The sequence below is a fragment of the Bidens hawaiensis genome, unplaced genomic scaffold, assembly GCF_021521415.1.
Source record: "Bidens hawaiensis isolate Kalapana, Puna unplaced genomic scaffold, B.hawaiensis_p1.1 tig00048882_1, whole genome shotgun sequence".
In the NCBI taxonomy this organism is placed as follows: Eukaryota; Viridiplantae; Streptophyta; class Magnoliopsida; order Asterales; family Asteraceae; genus Bidens; species Bidens hawaiensis.
In genome coordinates, this window is record NW_027498728.1 from 37332 (window position 1) to 54682 (window position 17351).

The 17351-nt window shown below is 39.7% G+C and overlaps 1 pseudogene across 1 annotated transcript in view; it reads right to left on the bottom strand.

Annotated features, from left to right (window-relative positions):
- Nucleotides 1-17351, bottom strand: part of LOC143597696 (zinc finger BED domain-containing protein DAYSLEEPER pseudogene) — a 31940-nt pseudogene that overhangs the window by 2587 nt on the left and 12002 nt on the right. The gene's annotated exons all lie outside the window — the stretch shown is intronic.

Genomic DNA, 17351 nt, shown 5'->3' on the forward strand with positions numbered 1-17351 from the left:
ATTTGATTTTGGTCTATAAATCTTTGACGTCCACTTTTCTTTTTCATTTAAATAGCAGAGAGACATATAAGATGGCCACTTGGGCCAAAACTTCCAGTCCAACATATAGCTAACATAAAAAAATATAACTTTTCTTACGCCTGGTTCTTAGAGTTTATTTTGAATGAGGGAAAGGAAAGAAAAACTAAGGATAGTTAAAAAATGAGTGTTGTTGAGTTTTTTTTAGGATGAAAAGGAAAGGAGTAGGAGAAGTTAGGAGGGATTATATTAATGTATTTTCCCAATAAGTTATCCTCCAAAAAATGGGATAATAATGGGATAATTACTAAGGATAACTATTTTTTAACATAGTTATCTTTTCTTTTCCTCTAATTTCCTTTCAACTCAAGAACACATCTAATTAATAAAATGTCCTTCCCTCCACTTATCTTTCTTATCCTTCCCTCTCCTTTCTTTTTCTTTCCTTGATTAAAAAACTCTAGAATAAAGCGTTCAAGAAACAACTTTGAAAAAAACATAATAACAAGAATATGAAGATTCAACATCCATGGGCTAAAGTTAAAGAAAGACACAGCTCCACCTAAAAACCAGATCTAGGGTTTCTTCATCCAAACCAATAAATGGGCTTCAACACTTGATAACAAACTCAGATAGATTATTATTATTATCAACCAAAAAACAAGATTCAACAACACAAGCAACAAAGCCACCACTAAAAGTAACAATCAGAGCAAATTAAGTGAAAAAACGTGTCAAACTGAACAAAAGCATAGAAATCAAAATCAGGGGTAATTAAGGAAAATTGGGGTTAATTATATACCTGAAGAAGAGAGGAGATTAATTCCGATGAACCGGAGAAATCGAGATCTAGGAATGGAGGAGAGAGAAGATTGGGCTTCAACCCACCGGATTTGAATTGGACTTCTCAATTGGGGTTTGGTTTGGATAGAGGAAAGAAAGATAATATTATTATGAATTTGGTGGGTGGGATATGGATATAAAAATAAGTAAAGTGAATTGGGGTCCGTTGAAACATAAAACTGTATTGGATATGGACTTTGAGATCCACGGACCATGTGATTATTATTATGATTATTCATTCCATATTTCCATGGAGAGAGAGGGGTAGATGTCATGTGGTGCTGCAGCAGCAGCCCATACACCCACCCGCTTCCTTGCTTGCTTTCTACTAGGGCTACGTAATTTACTTTAATACAACTATTATTTCGAATACAATAGTGTACTTAAGGGCATTGCCGAATTTCTATTTATGTATCTTGATAACGTGTAGGATGTAGTAGTATTTGGAGGACAGTAGAGGTGAGTTAATTATACCCATTAAATTTTTTAAAACCTTTTAGGGTGGTTTAATGTCGTGACACCAAATTCACATACTAGTTCTTCATCCAGGCTTAAACATAAGAATGTGACATATGAATGAGATTCGAAATAGCGATGTTAAATAAAATAAACTCTTAGACGAAACTAAGATAAAACTCCTGACCACCTTTAAACGATGGTGATATGGACTTAACGTTTTATTAAAGAATATAAATTAAATGACTTATTTATTCTATCTTTTATTTGATTAAATGTTTATTTCATTTACATTTGGATATTTTTTTTCTCCAGTGCAAATTGTAGTTATTATAACATTTTTTAATTATAAATACTGTCACTTTTTTCTTTGAAAAAAAATTAAGTTATATAGGTTTGAATGTTTGGACGTTTTCAAGAGTGGCTTAACGTTTTTGAATGTGGACGAATGCTCTCTAGCACCACGGTGTACTGACACTGTCTATCATCTATGGATTAGTATAGAGGTAGGGTACCAAAATGACCCAAATATCCATAAGTACTACCCGCAGGACATACGGATCATCCGCAGAACACGGTAGAGGTCATCCGCGAGATAGAACACCTGCCCGCCAAAATGACCGGAAGGCAATACCAACTAGACAACTGTCATGAACTAATTGCCCTCTAGAAGAGTATCCACGATTGTTACTTGAAGAATACGTGACTCGCTAGCCAATGAGCAAAGGACACCTGGCCAGGTTGTTATAACCGTGCACATGGCCAGGGTATGGTCCATCCTATCATAAGGCGACGCGTGTTCAGGTTGTTATACCCATGCACATGGGACGTATAGCTCAACCTATCACAAAGGGACACACGTCCAGGCAGTTATTAAGATCTTCTAGAAGAGGACAGCTGGCCCAATCACCTTCCTACATCCTTCGGCTATAAATACCTTGTCAACCTGCATGAGGTATTCATTCATTTCATTCGCATTCACTCTTACTCACATATACTCTGACTACACTTAATCTGTATACTTCAGTACTTTCTTCTTTACGAACGACACTGATTCTCACGCCGGATGGTGGTTACAGGAAGATCCTCCCTCTTGTCCTTCCTGTAACGAGACTCGCGGTGTCTGTTTTGCAGGTTCCGGTAATTGGACTTTGGGAAGTTGTGCTCATACTATGTTAGTAGTTATCGTATTTTACCCTGTGGACTCATTGGATCCAGGACCCATACCCGGGGATAGGATCCGTGTTTCTTCATTGGCGCCATCCTTTTTGATGTTAGAACAGCAAAAATTTTCGTTGGTTTTTCGGTTCGTTTAAAGTATGAGTAAACTTCCTGAGGGGCCGACGGGAACTCCTGCACTTACTTCACGTGTGACTAACATTGAAATACCTGAAGGCTTTGCCTTAAGTGTTTTTGCACGTGTGGCGGCTCCGGGATCACGAACCACTGAAACAACACCGGGTGGTCGTACCCTTGAGTGCGTCACCGCACCAACTGGGCCAAGTCCTACCGATTTATGACATGTAACGGCTCTAGAAGGTTCTAATCTAGGTGACTTTGGACGAATCATGAGGGAGACCCGTCGAACTCAATCAGTATTGGACCCGGAAGATAATTCCGGTGATTCTGATATGGCGAGGTCTCACCGTCATAATTCCAGATCCGGAGGACTACTGTCCCCGGAAGAATGGCTTCATGCCCAGCAAGAAAACCTGAAAGCAGAATATGAGCGGAGGGTGCGGAATGCGCATCTTCACGCCCGCGCTCTGACTTACGAAGAATCTCCTCGGAGATCTCTTTCTCCTCCTCCAACGGTGAGGGGAAGTCAGATCCGCCACAGTCAACAGACTGAGCAAGAATTTGTTGAACCACGACGATTGCGCCCTCATCCTCGCATAGACATCCGGATGCTGTCTTACTTTGATGAGTATGACAGTTATGACTCAACGTATCACCCGGGAAACTACAGTTTTTACACGGGTGATAGCAGAATGAGTTCAAGGGCAAGAAGCAGTCGTCCGCGGGATGTAGTCCGCCACACCGAGTATCATAGTGATGTTGAGGAAGATTTCACCAAGCCATACCGCCCGGAAGCTTTTGCCGAGAAGTAGAAATTTATAGCAAGCATTGCGACAACATCTTTTCCTTTCAATGCTAAGATACCAACATCAGTGGGTAAATACAATGGCATGACTGATCCAAGTGATCATCTCCAAAACTTCTTGGCGGTAGGTGGTTTGAGCGGATGGACGCTCCCTTATTGGTGTCACATGTTCGCATTGACACTAACAGGGGCAGCGAGGGAGTGGTTTGAGAAGTTACCTGACGGTCAAATCTGCATTTAGGATGATCTGGTGAGGAAATTTTCACAACAGTTCAGCCAGCAAAAGAAACACACGCGCGACCAGTCAAAAATTTTGGATGTTATCCGCCGTGATAACGAATCCATAGAAGATTTTATTACTTGGTTCAATGATGAAACTCTAAATATTGGTGGGATCAGCAAAGACATGCTTCGCGGTGCCTTCCGCAAGAATGTCAGGTGTGACGAGTTGATCCGCACACTCATTGGTAGGAATGGAATGCCGAAAGAATGGGACAATATCGTGACCGCGGGGAAATTGTTTGCCAACACTGAGAAAATATTGGGGAATAATAATTCAAAACAAAAACTTAAAGTCGAATTTCAAAGTCCGAGACCCAATAAACAGGCAAAGGGACCAATCTGGTCAAGACTTCAACCGAACACGGAAGCATCAAAGCCATTCGATGCAAGATCCCTCATCGGCAATAAGAATAAAGGGGGACCCTCGAATCGAGGTTCCAACAGGTGGACTCCTCTCTCAAAGACTCCTGCTGAAATTCTCACCACTGAGAATGTAAATTTTCGGAAGCCACAGCCACTCACGAGGAGATCATTCCTCGATACCAAAAAACATTGTTCGTTTCATAATGACATCGGTCAAAACACGAACGAATGTAATGCTTTGAAAAGTGAGATTGAGGCGGCCGTAACGTCTGGGAAACTTGAACACCTGGTGAAAGATGGAAAACTTGGGACTGGTAAAGCTCCCATGCGGATAACTAGGGCCCGTCAAAAAAGCAAGCCAAGGACTTGAACGTCCATATGATCCAGGGAGGACGAAAGGTCGGAGGAAAGAGAACAGAATCTGACGAGTAGGAATGGAAAAACGAGCCAGTGATTTTTCCACGAGTCAAGGGAGGTCCCAGTAACAAGAAACCCCTGATTATCACTGCCCACTTCGGCTACTATCGCTCGCAATACGTTTTCTTTGATACTGGAAGTACATCGGACATCATGTACGAACAGTGCTTTGAACAGCTTGATGAAGAGGACAAAGAAAGACTGAAACCCATCCATGCTTCTGTGTCAGGATTTGGAGGGGAAATAATGCATCCGCGAGGGGTGATTTCTTTCCTAGTCACCCTGAGCGATGGAGTTCATTCAAGGACCGAGGAGGTCGAATTCTTGGTTCTGCCAGCAACGTCGAAACATGACATCATCTTAGGACGAGAAGCAATTGGTGACTTCAATGCTCATCCGTCCACGGCTCACGGTGCGGTAGGGGTTCCAACCCACACCGGTGTAGCAATAATCCACGTCAATCGACATTACTTTGTAACGGAAAGCTCAAAACCCAGCAAGATTCAAAAACAATCTCTGAGGACTGAACCAGAATAATGGTCCTTGAACAAAAAGTTTCCTGATCAGACTGTAACAATTGGACCTACTATCTCTGAGATAGTAAGGACTTTTCTGAAACAATTGTTAACAAAGAATGTTGATGTCTTCGCATGGCAACCCACGGACATAACTGGTGTCCCGCGGAACATTGCGGAGCACAAGTTGAGGGTAAACCCGATGTTTACACCGATCATTCAGAAACAACGTAAGATGGGTCCGGAACAAACAAAAGCAATGAATGAGCAAGTTCAGGACATCTTACAGGCTGGAATCATTCGACCAATTCAATATCAGACATGGGTCGCCAATCCGGTTATCGTTCCCAAAAGTAACGGGACGTGGCGGATGTGTATAGATTTCAAGGATCTTAACAAGGCGTGTCCCAAGGACTGTTATCCATTACCTGAAATAGATCTCAAGGTTGATGTTGTGGCACCGTTCAAATTCAAGTGTTTTTTAGATGCTTATAAAGGCTATCATCAAATCCGCATGGCTGTGGGTGATGAGGATAAAACAGCCTTTCGTACCGATCAATGCACTTTTTGCTACAAAATGATGCCTTTCGGACTAAAGAATGCAGGGGGGAATCATATCAACGGTTGATGGACATAGCGTTTAAAAGTCAAATTGGTCGAAATTTGGAAGTTTATATGGACGACCTTGTGATCAAGAGTGTTGAGGAAGACCAAATGTTGAGGGACATCGAAGAAACCTTTGAAACGTTAAGAAGTATCAACATGAAGCTGAATCCAGCTAAGTGTTCGTTCGGGATGGAGGAAGGAAAATTCCTTGGAGTAATTATCACGGGTGCGGGCTTCAAATCCAATCTGGATAAAGTCCAAGCCGTAGCCCGCATGCCCTCTCCTTCCTCCCTCAAGGAAGTACAGACGCTCAATGGTCGTTTGGTTGCTTTGAATCATTTCCTGGCGAATCATGCAGCCAAATCTTATCCTTTCGTCTCAACACTAAGAAATTGCCTCAAGAAAGCACAATTTAAATGGACCGCGGAAGCGGAACAAGCTTTCTTGGAGGTTAAAAATTGTTTGATGGAATTGCGCAAGTTGACAGCACCTTATGCGGGGGAACCTTTAACGTTATATTTGTCGGCATCAGACATTGCTATCGGGGCTGTCCTCCTGACGGATCGGAAGAACGCTCAAACACCGATTTATTACGTTAGCAGAACATTGTCGGACCCAGAGACAAGATATTCAATGCTGGAAAAACTTGTCTTAACATTGGTCTATGCTGCCCAACGCCTCCGCAGGTACTTTCAGGGGCATCCCAACAACGTTTTAACCGGATACAAACTCAAGAACGTTCTCAGTAATCCGGAATTGTCTGGGCGATTGGCAAAGTGGGTCATCGAGCTAGGTGAACACGAGATAGAATACAAACCTAGGCCAGCAATTAAGGGGCAGGTGTTGGCGGACTTCGTCACTGAAGTCCCGCAACACAAAGGAAAAGAATGCTTGATAGAGCAACAACCCCAAGCACCTCCTGGGCTAGGACAAATTTGGTCGTTGTTCACGGACGGGGCTTCAAGCAGTGAGGGATCTGGCAAATGCTAGTCAATCCCGAAGGCCACGGGTTTACATACGCCATAAAGCTAGACTTCAAGAGTACTAACAACGAGGCAGAGTATGAGGCTTTCTTGGCCGGCTTACGGATAGCCAAAAAGCTTGGGGTGAAACATTTGGCAGCCCGCGTGGACTCCATGTTAATTGCGGGACAGATCAACGGCACATATGAAGCAAAGAATGACATAATGGCTTCGTATGTATCACAGGAGAAAGATTTGATGCTCCAGTTCTCCTCATGTAAAGTGATCCACATAAAAAGAAGCCGGAACAAATCAGCAGATGCTCTTAGCAAACTGGCTTCAACGAATTTCGAACACTTTGCTAAAGACATCCGCATTGAAATATTGGACCGCCCATCTATTCCACAACATCAAGTTTTAGTGATCCAAATTGGAGTGGAATCCTGAATGACACCTATCATAGCATATCTGTCATCAGGAGCCCTCCCAGAGGGAAAAGCCGCGGCCCGGAAGATAAAGCATAAAGCCTTGAACTATCAGATACATTACGGTGTTTTATACCGACGTTCCTTCCTCTGACTACTACTCCGATGTGTGGACGCCGAGGACGCGAACTACTTAATCAGAGAATTTCATGAAGGCATCAGTGGTCTTCACGTTGGCCCGCGCATGGTCGTAGCAAAATTGACGAATTCTGGATATTATTGGCCAGGAATGCATCTGGACGCTGTGCATGAAATCAGAAAGTGTGATTCATGCCAACGTCATGCCCCTAACACGCTACGACCAAAAAACAGCTCGTTCCAGTCACTTCAGCTTGGCCGTTCTAGAAATGGGCTATCGATATAATGGGACCTTTTCTTGAAGCCCCGGGACATGTCAAATTCTTAATAGTAGCCATCGACTACTTCACGAAGTGGGTGGAAGCCAAACTAGTTGCTTCCATAACAGCAGCAAGTGTTAAGAAATTCCTGTGGGAATTCATAATCTGCCGGTTTGGTCTTCCGCTGGAACTCGTTAGCGATAGCGGAACTCAGTTCGCGGACAATGGGCTACAAGAATGGTTGAAAGAGCTACACATTTCTCAAATCTTCACATCTGTATCCCACCCGCAAGCGAATGGTCAGGTTGAAAGAACCAATCGAACCATCAAGGAAGGAATCAAAGCAAGGTTAGGGACTAAACGGACGGGTTGGGTTGACTAATTGCCCCATGTACTCTGGGCCTTCCGCACCCAAAAGAATTCCAGTAATTCTGAGACCCCCTTTAGTCTAACCTACGGCAAAGAGGCCATGATTCCGGCCGAGATTGGGATTCCATCCGCAAGAGTTTTGCTGATCGATGACAATGATTACAAACTCAGGATGAATCTTGACCTCCTCGAAGAGAGGAGATAACTAGCATCGATCCGCGAGCACAATTACAAACGCCAGTTGCAAAAATATTATAACTCGTGGGTCCAGAAATGCGAGTTCGATGCGGGAGATTTTGTCTTCCGCAAAAATGAAGCCTCCGGGCAAGTTGGCCCCGAATTGGGAAGGACCTTATAGAGTTAAAAAAGTTTTATCTAAAGGTGCTTACAAGTTAGAAAAGTTGGATGGGACGGAGATCCCTAGAACTTGGAATGGGGCTCAATTGAAGAAGTGTTACATGTAGTGTGTTTTTCTTTTTGGCCTGCACGCCTAAATAGACTAGCAATGTTATGTAATCTCATCTTTCGTAATTCGGCTTATGCCTCATCTATGGAAATTTTATTTCAGTCATTTACGACATGTATTGTTATGTAATCCTTTATTGACATACAAAGAAGATCCTACAAACACTTATATTATGAAGAATAAAACAAAGTGTACCAGATGTAAAAAGACTTCTTTATTCATGAAAAAGGGATTACAACAAAGGGACCTTAATTACAAAGAAAAGAAAAATCTATCTATGACGCGACATCTTTATGTCCCGCGTCCTGGTCTTCCACATCGTCAGAATCTTCTTCATCTTCTTCAACAACGTCAAGAAGGTCTTTTAGTTGCTCAATACTATCATCCTTATCCGCAAGATCCGATATCTGCTCCGCCAAAGAAAATTTCAAGGTATCAAAATCTTTTGTTTTCTGGATAAGGAAGGCAGCAGTATCTTGGCCGTACAACACGTATTCCTCCGGAAGCTTGGATTCTGAACCGAATTTATAGTCTTCCTCGAAACCTATTTGACGACCAGCTTGCTTGGATGCTTTCAAGAGGATAGCAACACAATTCCCAAGTTCATCACTCGCTCGGACGTCGGTGATGACCTGTTGAAATAATAAAATATAAGTAATTACAAACACTTAGTTTATTTACAACAAGACAAGATTCATACCTTGGGAATTTCCTCCGCTAGCAACCATTTCTTGTCCGCCTTAGCCCGGACAAGTTCCATCTTGTGGCCGGCACATTCCAAGGCCTGATCTCGGCTCTTGGCAGCAAGATCAGACAAATGCTTGTCTTTGGCTGCCTATTCAGCCTGAAGAGTCTTTATTAAATTGGCTTGTTCATCCAATTGCTTCTGGAGAACAGCCTTGGCTTCCTCGGCGGCAGATTGAGCAGTCCTCTCGACTTCCAACGCTTGGCGGTGTTGGGTTTTATACAAGTTTATCAAAGTCAAGTTAACCATATTTAACTAGAAAACACAACGGAAGCTTAGATTTTAAATCTTGTTATGAACATACCAATATGTTAAAACTAAAAACCCAATGAACAAGGATCAATATTACAAGAACAATATACTTATGAAATGTAAAAGTACCTCCTTATACCTTATAAGAAGATGTAGGTTGTTGAAGGGGATGGTGGTTCAATGGCAAGCCTCCAAAGTAGAAGACCTCAAGATAGTAATACCCCAAGCTTTTTGTGACAACACCAAGTGATTGCTAGGATTTAAGAACACTTAAACAAGCTCACCAAGCTCTCCCAAAATCCCCTCTTTGGCCGTGAGTTTTTTTGGAGGAGGAAGAGAGAGTTTTTGTTATTTTTTTTTTAACTCACTTGAATTCAAAAATAACAAAGAGAGGATTGATTTGCATGTCTTTTGATTGGAGGTCTATATGGAGGTTGTCAACACAAAAGGACAAAATATGTTTGGACAAAACTACCACCCACATGGGTGGCCGGTTTTACCTTTTTTTTTTTTTTTTTTTTTGTTTCTTATTTTGTTTTAACCATTTAAAACCATCTCCATTTATTTTATAAAACTAATTTTATAAAACATACATGCTATCTTAATTATTTAACCAATTAAATAATTAATTTATATAAATAAATTATCCAGATAATTTATTTAAATTATCAAGTGTGTTTGTTTAGAAAACCAATTCTCTAAACACTTAGTGTTCGGTATTCGTTTAAATGATCAAATCATAAAAGAATACATTTGGTGTTGTCTAGCTTGTTATTGGGTATGACCCGACTTGGATCAAACATAGTTAGCCACATTAGTATAAGTATGTGTCTCGGGCATACGTAATTCCAACAATCTCCCACTTGCACGAGATACATAGAAAATTAATGTAAGTGGTGAATACCGCCTAACAACAGTTCACCACCCCCAATGTGTTTGACGAAGTGCCATTCAATAACATCATCCCTTCAAGTCCCTTACTTGATATGATTTAGGTGAATCTATCATTATATCCCTTTGTTGCTAGATGTCATGTTGGATCTAAGAGACATAGGTGATCATTCTCTTTACAATTCAACTTTATCAGGCCTTAGACATCTAAACTCTCAACACATAAGAGGAACAAATTCCGTCTTGACTGTATACGCCTCTCACTATCACTTTATACTCCACCCGAGCTCATCCTTATGTACCATCTTTTACGAATAGCGAAGGGGAGAGTCAAAGTATAATACTCGGTGAAAATCAAGACCCAATATACATCTCAGGTCTAAGGATAATATGAAATTCTCCTTTACTCAAGATTACTAATGATCAAGTCAATCGACTCCATGTAGTAATATTGAGAGCGGGTCAGTCCAATATTTGTATCCCACAAATATCTATGAACTTTGGCAGCAAACCTATGCTCCATATTCATTCCTTATGAATAACCACCAATCCTAGTTCATAATAGTCTTGCTTCATATTTGTTCCCACAAATGTGATCGACTACGGACTTTTAGAATAAGATAACTTATTCATGGATTAAACATGCAAAATTAGAATTTAACTCAAGATTCCATAATCATATAAAAGAGTTAAATTACAAAAGTCTTTTAAACTTTGATACAAAATAGATCAAATCCAATTACTAGAATATCGAAGTCCTAAGCCACTCGCATGACGCTCATGTTTCGGTCTTTCTAGGAGCTTCGTGAATGGGTCCGCAAGATTTTGATCAGTTCCAACTTTGCGAATACATATCTTTCCCTTTTCAACTTCATCCCTTATGTAGTTGAATCTCCGCTCTATGTGCCTCGTCTTTTGGTGCGAACGAGGTTCCTTGATTTGAGCAATCGCACCCTCGTTGTCACAAAAGATTTCTAGGGGGTCTTGAATGGAAGAGACCACCCCTAGATCAGTAATGAATTTCTTCAACCATGCAGCTTCCTGAGCTGCTAATGAAGCGGCGATGTATTCTGATTCTGTAGTGGACAATGCTACCACTTCCTGTTTTGAGCTCTTCCAAGAGACAGCTCCTCCATTAAGAGTGAACACATACCCAGATTGTGATCGAGAATCATCTCGATCAGTTTGGAAGCTCGCATCTGTGTAACCTTTTATAGCGAGTTCCTCCTCACCAGATCCATATATCAGAAATATATCCTTAGTTCTCCTAAGGTATTTCAATATGCTCTTAACAGCCATCCAATGACTGTCTCCTGGATTCTGTTGGTATCTGCTTGTCATGCTCAAAGCGCATGACACATCCGGTCTAGTACATATCATCGCATACATGATGGATCCTATAGCAGAAGCATATGGGATTTGTTTCATCATGTCTTGCTCACCCTTTGAGCTTGGACATTGAGCTGAACTCAATATGGTCCCTCTTTGAATAGGTACAAAACCTTTCTTGGAGTTTTCCATCTTGAACCTTTTCAAGATCTTATCAATGTATGTACTTTGGTTCAAACCTATCAAGCGCCTTGACCTATCCCTATAGATCTTTATTCCCAAAATATAGGCAGCTTCACCAAGATCCTTGATGGAAAATCTACTTCCAAGCCAAGCCTTAACGCTTTCCATGGTTGGAATGTCATTTCCAAATAGTAGAATGTCATCGACATACAATACTAAGAAGGTAATTATACTCCCACTAGCCTTTTTATACACACAAGCCTCATCAGCGTTCTTGATGAATCCAAAATTTTTGATTTCTTCATCAAAACGATGATTCCAAGTTCTAGATGCTTGTTTCAATCCATAGATTGATTTCTTTAACTTGCATACTTTATTAGGATGTTTTGGATCGACAAAACCTTCAGGCTGAACCATATAGACATCTTCCTCAAGATATCCATTTAGGAAAGCGGTCTTGACATCCATTTGCCAAATTTCATAATCATAATGTGCAGCTATGGCAAATAATATCCTAATAGACTTTAGCATTGCCACAGGCGAAAAAGTTTCATCATAATCAACCCCTTGAGTTTGAGTGAAACCTTTAGCTACAAGTCTTGCTTTATAAGTATCCAAGTTTCCATGCATATCAGTTTTTCTTTTGAAAACCCACTTACTTCCAACAGTTTTGGTGTTAAGTGGTGATTCAACCAATTCCCAAACTTGGTTGTCATACATGGATTGCATCTCAACGTTCATGGCTTCAAGCCATTTGTCACAATCATTCTTGGACATTGCATCACGGTATGTGGTTGGTTCATCCGAATCTACCACGTAGCAACCTTCTACAAAAAATCCATATCTTTCGGGTGGATTGCTAACTCTACCAGATCTGCGAACGTTTTGTGTGTTTTGATCAACCACTTGATCACTTTCAACAACCTCTTGTTGAGTGCTAGTATCAACCAATTGTGTATCATCTTGTGATTCTTGATCCTCATCAAATTTCACTGTTCTACTATTAGTTCCTTCCTTAAGGAACTTAGTTTCCAAGAACTTACCCTTTCGAGCAATAATAACATTTTGCTCACTAGGATCGTAAAAGTAATATCCTATATCATCTTTAGGGTAACCAATAAAGATACACTTAGTGGATCGGACTTCTAATTTGTTTGGGGTGTATTGCTTTACATAAGTTTCACAACCCCAAACTTTTAAGAATGATAGCGATGGAGCCTTTCCATGCCATATTTCAAAAGGTGTCTTCTCCACTTTCTTGGTTGGAGCCATATTCAATATGCGAACAGCGGAAAGTAAAGCATAGCCCCAAAATGATAGAGGTAAAGTGCTTCTAGCCATCATCGATCGAACCATATCTAATAGGGTACGATTTCTCCTTTCAGACACACCATTATGTTGTGGTGTTCCAGGTGGAGTAAGTTGTGAAATAATTCCACAACTCTTAAGATGATCTTGAAAAACACCACTTAGGTATTCACCTCCTCTATCACTACGAAGTACTTTGATTGTGGTTTTGAGTTGCCTTTCTACTTCAGTTTTGAAGTCTTTGAACATTTCAAAAGCTTCATCTTTGTGTTTCATTAAGTACACATAACCATATCGACTATAATCGTCAATAAAGGTAATGAAGTATCTTTCACCATTCCTAGTCATTGGTCTAAAAGGACCACATACATCCGAATGTATGATACCCAATAATTCTTTTGACCTTTCAAAAGTTTTATTAAAGGGTTGCTTTGTCATTTTGCCTTGTAAACAAGATTCACATACATCAAATGAATCAAACTCATTGGTTTCTAGAATACCACTCTTGCGAAGAGTTTGCATGCGATTCTTGCTTATATGTCCAAGGCGACAATGCCAAAGATAGGAATCACCCAAGTCCTTCTTGAGTTTCTTGGTGTTGACATTATACATTGAACTACTATGTGACATACCACTTTGATCTATTTCATATATACCATTCATGGGTATAGCTTTAAAATAAAATATGCCATTCATCAAAACATGAATATCATAATCCACAAATTTAAAATCAAAGCCACATTGTTTTAAAAGGGACATGGAAATAATGTTTCTCCTTAACTTAGGAGCATACAAAACATTTTTCAAAATTACTTCCAAACCACTTGGAAGCTTTAACATGTAGTCTCCTTGAGCTTGGACTTCAACTCTTGCTCCATTGCCCATAAAGAGACTAATGTCCCCTTTGTTGAGTTGTTTACTTCTTTTGAACCCCTGCAACAAATTGCAAATGTGAGTTCCACATCCGGTATCAAGTACCCATGTATTTGAAGAAATAACATTTAGTTCAACATATATAGTAAAGATAATACCTGAGGTTTGCTCCGCATCCCTCTTATCTTTTAACGCTTTGAGATAGGTCGGACAATTTCTTTTCCAATGACCTATCTCTCCACACTCAAAGCATGGATCTTGCGTTGCAACCTTTTGCTTCTTTTCCTTCGGTTTGTAGGGCGTAATGGCTTTCCTCTTTCCCTTTCCTTGGACGTGGCCCTTGCCCTTAGCAACACTTGCTTTGGGTTTGGAGTTATGTCCCTTTTTGCCTTCATTGATTGTTAGAACGGGTAAAACCCTTTTACCCATTCCCGCTTCGGCCGTTCTTAGCATTGCGTGAAGCTCACCAATGCTTTTGTCCCACCCATTCATGTTATAGTTCATGACAAAGGTTTCAAACCTTTTGGTCAAAGAGTTGAGGATCAAATCCGTAGCCAACTCATTAGAGACGGGACAATTCAACCTACGAAGCTTTTCAATGTAGCTTTTCATCTTTAGGACATAAGATGAGACGCTTTGGGTTTCCTCCATACGACATGCATGAAACGCTCGAACCGTTTCGAAACGTTCCGCTCTAGCTTGTTGAAGGAACATTTCCTTCAATTGAGTTATCATGTCGTATGCCCCATGATGCTCGAAATCCTTTTGGATTTCGGGAATCATAGTTCCCAACATGAGGCAAGAGGCTTGCACCGAATCTTTGGTGTACTTAACCCAATCGTAATAAGCCTCCTCATCTTCCACGTTAGGCTCGTCGGGAATGGGATCGTCTAAGACATATGATATCTCTTCTTGCTTGAGAACTATTCTCAAGTTGCGATACCAATCCATAAAGTTATTATGGTTTAGACGATCCTTTTCAAGGATGGTTCTTAAGGATAGGTTACGGGTGTTATGGGTAGAGGTGTTTGCATTGTTAGCGGCCATCTACAAAATTTAACAAAGTTCTATTTTAGTATTATAAACAATTTAATTATTAATACCCTTTTATTCCAAATTTTAAAATAATAATTAAATTCTAGAATCCAACGATAAATCAAATTTCGGTTAGGTGACCTTTATCCCGTTATTTGATTTAACAAGGTAGTCAACCTTGACAATTGCAACCCTTTGCAACTTCTAGAGGTATGGGACCATTCGAAATCCTTATTTCGTGTTGGCATGTTTATCCCATCAACACCATTGGACCCCATGCTTAGGTGACCTTTATCACATGGTTTCCAATTCAAGTCGTCCTACTTGTATAAACATGTAAGATTAACATACAAGTGGTTAGGTGACCTTTATCCCACAATTATGTTAATATTACCTTAAGTATATTAGTTTGCTCTAAAATGGTTAGGTGACCTTTATCCCATTTAAAGTTTCCTAATACGTTAAGTGTCTTACAAAAGGATGGTGTTAGACTTGCTTCCATGGTAATTATGAAAAAGGGATTTTTTAAGTTTTCCAATATTCTAGTTTGAAAAACATTATGCCATATCCTAACATGCATTTAGTAATATGGCGATTTTGAAAACCAATTTTCAAGGTTCTAGTTATAATAAAACCAATTTTATTATATGTGAGTAATCGCTTAGTTTTAATAAACCCATTTTATTAACTAATTGACGCGATATTACCAAATATATATTAGAACCCGTTTTATGCTAGTTGTCGTTCCTATGTGACGGTTTGGATATCCTAATATCTATCAACCACACATTACATAAAGTAAAACAAACAACCAAGCATACATGCAAAATATAGTCATAACCGAGAACCGCTAAGTTTGACCATACTTGTTAGCCGAAACAAGTATAGGTCATAAGTCTCACCTAAGGGACAAAACATGACACAAGGATGGAATGTTGACTCCCACTTGACCTTGCATCCAAATGCTTCAAGTATCCTTTCCTAGTTGTTGTGTTCTTGTTGGGCTTGTTAATGGGCTCCAAACTTCCAAAAGTCTTCTTGGGCCCAAGAGTGAAATTTATGGGCCTAATGGGCTTGAATCCCATGATGGGCCGGTGAGGCCCAACAAGCCCAAAATTTCGGTCCAAGGCCCAAATCCACCAATTCTTGCATCTTCAATTTTTTTTACAAAATGTATCCTAATACATATTTTTCTAAAAAAAAGGAAAATGCAACTAATCTATTTATTACAAACCAATTTATGAATAAATAAATTACACAAGCCTAAGATTATGAATTATTACAACCATATTGAATAATAAACATAATCAACATACACAAACAACACATCCAAGGTCTAGGTTTCGGTTATGACACAATCAAACATACCAAATGTTCTAAGCATGCAACCTAAGCAACCAATGCCCAAAATCACCAAAAGGAATCGGCCCCCCCCCCCAAGAGGCTACGGCCCATCCCCCCCCCAAAAATTTTGCAATTTTGATATTTCAACATCCAAATGTTAAATGGTTTCCTAAGATCTTTGCATGCATGTCAAGATCTTACAAAACCATGAGGGGTAAAATCCACCGAAATTTCGGACCCCTTTTTCACCCATGAAAAAACCGAAATCTATGAACACAAAAGAAGCATAAGTCCTTGTAACCGGATCTTGATGCCATTGTTGGGTTTTATACAAGTTTATCAAAGTCAAGTTAACCATATTTAACTAGAAAACACAACGGAAGCTTAGATTTTAAATCTTGTTATGAACATACCAATATGTTAAAACTAAAAACCCAATGAACAAGGATCAATATTACAAGAACAATATACTTATGAAATGTAAAAGTACCTCCTTATACCTTATAAGAAGATGTAGGTTGTTGAAGGGGATGGTGGTTCAATGGCAAGCCTCCAAAGTAGAAGACCTCAAGATAGTAATACCCCAAGCTTTTTGTGACAACACCAAGTGATTGCTAGGATTTAAGAACACTTAAACAAGCTCACCAAGCTCTCCCAAAATCCCCTCTTTGGCCGTGAGTTTTTTTGGAGGAGGAAGAGAGAGTTTTTGTTATTTTTTTTTTAACTCACTTGAATTCAAAAATAACAAAGAGAGGATTGATTTGCATGTCTTTTGATTGGAGGTCTATATGGAGGTTGTCAACACAAAAGGACAAAATATGTTTGGACAAAACTACCACCCACATGGGTGGCCGGTTTTACCTTTTTTTTTTTTTTTTTTTTTGTTTCTTATTTTGTTTTAACCATTTAAAACCATCTCCATTTATTTTATAAAACTAATTTTATAAAACATACATGCTATCTTAATTATTTAACCAATTAAATAATTAATTTATATAAATAAATTATCCAGATAATTTATTTAAATTATCAAGTGTGTTTGTTTAGAAAACCAATTCTCTAAACACTTAGTGTTCGGTATTCGTTTAAATGATCAAATCATAAAAGAATACATTTGGTGTTGTCTAGCTTGTTATTGGGTATGACCCGACTTGGATCAAACATAGT